This window comes from Bison bison, unplaced genomic scaffold (genome assembly GCF_000754665.1).
Source record: "Bison bison bison isolate TAMUID 2011002044 unplaced genomic scaffold, Bison_UMD1.0 scf7180017864164, whole genome shotgun sequence".
Taxonomy (NCBI): Eukaryota; Metazoa; Chordata; class Mammalia; order Artiodactyla; family Bovidae; genus Bison; species Bison bison.
Genome location: NW_011494736.1, coordinates 1,812,387 through 1,816,594, shown reverse-complemented (window position 1 = coordinate 1,816,594; position 4,208 = coordinate 1,812,387). Strand labels below are relative to the sequence as shown.

Sequence of the window (4,208 nt, the reverse complement as noted above, 5' to 3'; positions counted from 1 at the left end):
GATGCCATCCAACCAACTCATCCTCTGTCGTCCCCTTCTCCTCTTGCCCTCAATCTTTCCCAGCATCAGGGTCTTTTCAAATGAGTCAGCTCTTCGTCATCAGGTGGCCAAAGTATTGGAGTTTCAGCTTCAACATCAGTCCTTCCAATGAACACCCAGGACTGATCTCCTTTAGGATAGACTGGTTGGATCTCCTTGCAGTCCAAGGGACTCTCAAGAGTCTTCTCCAACACCACAGTTCAAAAGCATCAATTCTTCGGCGCTCAGCTTTATTTATAGTCTAACTCTCACATCCATACATGACCACTGGAAAAACCATAACCTTGACTAGACAGACTTTGTTGGCAAAGTAATGTCTCTGCTTTTTAATATGTTGTCTAGGTTGGTCATAACTCTGTGTTACTAAAGCACTGAAAATAAACACACATGAATTTATTCCTGAAAGAGTATGGAAAAAAAAAAATGCTTGCTCACACTGGTAATTTTTTTTTTACAAACTGCCTCTATAAGACAAGACAATAAAATAACATTATTAGAAACCTCCATGTAGGTTGTTTTATATTTTATCTGCTGACATTTTCACTTGTTTGTTTATTTTATTTTCCACAATATGTGCAACCTTCAGAGGACATCAAGTATGTTTGAAAAAAAGAGCTAATACTTTTTGTTAATGTCAGATGTAATGGGCCAGTCAAAGAACAGATCTAACCAGTTCCGATCAGTTTGGGCACTAATATGCAAGTCTTTCAGTTATCAAAGAAATGGACAGAAAATACATTACATGACAAGATGGCTGGACTACAGCAACTAATACGAAAGTGGAACTGAGTAGGACTCTATGAGTTCTTCTAGGGATAGACCCCTCCCTGTGTCTCTGCTACAGTCTCTCTGAAGTACCCAGATAACAGCATCTTATATATATTTCCTAAACTTTTTCAGATAGCTAATGCCAAATGAAAGAAATTAACTACTTGATGTTCAAGAGTATGTAGCCCACAGACATTTTGGCATCTAAGGACTGATCACCATCAACTAATCAGAGAACTGTGCAAGAACTGATTACTCATACTCTGTAACACTCTCCCCCTACCCTCCACCATCCCGACTGGACTTTTAAAAATGTTTTGCTGAAACCCTTCTGCAGTTCGGAGTCTTTGAGCACAAGCCACCGGTTCTTGCATGGCCCTGCAACAAACCTCTCCCTGCTCCAAACTCTGACGTTTCCACTTGTTTGGACTCACTGCGCATCAGGTACACAAACCAGGCAACCCTAAGGGAAATCAACCCTGCACATTCATCAGAAGGACTGATGCTAAAGCTGAAGCTCCAATGTTTTGGCCACCCGATGCAAAGAGCCAACTCATTAGAAAAGACCCTGATGCTGGGAAAGATTGAAGGCAGGAGGAGAAGGGGACACCAGAGGATGAAATGGTTGGATGGCATCACTCACTCAGTGGACATCGGTTTGAGTACATTCCGGGAGATGGAGAAGGACATGAAAGCCAGCACCCTGCAGTTCATGGGGTCACAGAGTCAGACACGACTTAACTGAAGAATAACAACAATCAAAGGGCATCAAAAGCCTTTTAAAATATTATTTCAAAATTACATATCTTAACATAGGAGCAATTTCTACTAACAAGTGAAAAAATTATCTCAAAGATCTCATGTCTCATGCAATATAACCATTCTCAAAATGATCATACCTGAAGTAACTTGCATACTTCTACAAATGCACATGATTATTAAATTAAAACTATGAAAATAACTAAGAAAGAAGAAGTTGTTGAGAGCGCCCAACTAAACGCATTAAAACCCCAGTTCTTTCTAATTTTCCCTTTGACACTGGGATAACACACATAGCTCCCCACAGTCATGAGTTCAATTTTCTTGTAGACATATATTCTGATTTGAATTGTGCCACAGAGATTAGATAAGACTCCCAGAATATATTGACTTGGCCCACTTCCCTTCTTCTACTAGGCTTGTAGTGTAATTACCATTAGCGTCTGATAAAATATACTTATCTCAACTGAAATATGGGTTTAAATGGGATCAGAGAAATATATAACATGGTTGTAAAAATGAAAAAATTGCAAAGCAAAACTGATGAAACAAGAATTTTACATTAGAAATATACTTATTTAAACTACAATGATTATTTTTCCATATAAAATATGTTTTAAAATATTAGTTAAAACATGAATCAAAAGACACTAAGACTTTAAAATACTTCTTAAAAAATCATCCAACTAGTCCCAAACAGGTGGTATTTCTCTCCTTTAGTTGTTCACATGATTTTTTCAATGAAAATACTCGTAAAGAGAGAAGCTACTAAACTGGTAATTTACAAAATATGTCTTATGCTTGTATTATAGTCCTGGAGTCAAAGTTCTCATTCCAGGACAATAAAGAAGAAAAAAAAGACCCTCACAATAAAACATTAAACTGATGAATTATTATGGTCAAAAATCACCTTTCCCATCAATACTAATGTATAATTCAAAGGGAAATTCAAACCAAAACTATTCAATCTTATTTCACCTATTTATTTTTAATTACTTAAATAGGAATAGATACAGAGCTCAATAAAGGCTAGGCAATATTGTGTTTTGCATAGAAACAAAATTTTACAAACATAGATTGAGTTGGAAATGACCTTGGAATTTATTCAATCCAGTAGTCAAGTTCAATCCACTTTCTGCTTCACCCTTCCTCAGCCCAGATGATTTACTTGTTTGTCCAGCTTTAAAATACTTGAACCTCAAAAGCTTTAGAAGAGACACAGCCTCTCTCTCCCTATAGACTCATCCTTCCCTATTGTCTCACACACAGCCACTCCATACAATTCATATTAATATATTACATGTCTCATCTTCAAGGCTCAAGAATTTGCCACCTTTCCTTGTTTAATCTAACTCCTTCATTTCAGAACCTAGAGAACAGTCAGAAGGTTGAAATGGTTCATGCCAATTCCTTACCTATTTTGAAGGTCATGCTGGATCACCTCAGATTTCCTAGCTGTTGGTTCCGTGCTGTTTTCTGAACTTTTGCAACATCCATATAATTTAAAGTTTTCTACATAGTAAGCCTGAACCAGCAGTGGAACATTGATTGCAGCTATTGTTTTACAGAAAAAAGTATTTCAGTCATACACTAGCATCATCTGCTCAAAATAGGAGTTCTCCAGGAAGAACTATAAACATTCTTTAAAGTGTATCTTTATACTCTAATGACTAAATGGAAGTCCATAGTCTACATGTGGCCATATATAAACTGATGTCCCACAAGTTCATCAGACCTGTACAAACTTGGAATAAACAAGAAAAGCAAAAAACGTGCCATATCATGACACAAACTGCACTGTTGTCATGATTTTAAAATAAAATAATGAATCAACCTAAGTTACAAAAGAGAATAATTTGATTCCTTACAATAAAATTACAATTGAATAAAAATCAATTGACACCTCAAAGGCAAGGAAATTGTATCAGTTTTGATTGCCACACAGAAATTAAAGTATTTAGATAGTGCTTCCCCCCAAATGGGCTCATTTCCATGAAATAAAAGATGAATAGAAACTGGAATACATAAGATTTTGTCACAGAATAATGCTCACATTCTTCTCTTTTTTTCAAAATTAGCAGCTATTGGCACATTATAGACATATGCCAAGTCATCTTACTAAAAGTTGATTCAACAGTAAAAGTCATATTCTAATTAAAACAATTAGATCTTACTTCAGTCGAATGATCCTAGTGCAACCAGAGGGTCTTTGTAGGTCACAGGACTCTGACAAGCTGAACAGAGGACTCTTCATCCAGGTGCTTAACAGTCAAAACTCATTTCCTGTTCATAAATTAGAAAAACAAAGATGATCAATTTAAATTGGGAGTTGTATTAGATAATCTATCAGTTGGCTTTTGAATTTTATTCTTTAGTTAATGCTTTTCAGAACTATATTATCAGTTCTTTTTAGGGTAAGTAGCCTGAAATTCTTCATACTTTTTAGATGTCAATAATGCATAAATAGACAGTAATTTTTAATCATAGTATTTTATTTCAAGAACAAATATATACACAAACATACAAATATTTTCCTATCTTTCTCCCATTTTCAAGTGTTTATATATATACCTTAATTTAGCTAGCCTAAGTGGGACACTTACCTTGCACCATGCACTACCAAACACAATAAAAGATAAAGC

The 4,208-nt window shown here is 35.6% G+C and overlaps 1 protein-coding gene across 1 annotated transcript in view; it reads right to left on the bottom strand.

Annotated features, from left to right (window-relative positions):
- Positions 1–3,811, bottom strand: part of NAALADL2 (N-acetylated alpha-linked acidic dipeptidase-like 2) — a 1,240,647-nt gene extending 1,236,836 nt beyond the window's left edge. Inside the window, exon 1 of the mRNA XM_010841638.1 lies at positions 3,741–3,811. The gene's annotated coding sequence lies outside the window, so the exon portion shown is untranslated. The remainder of the gene's footprint in view (positions 1–3,740) is intronic.
- Between the last annotated feature and the right edge of the window lie 397 nt (positions 3,812–4,208).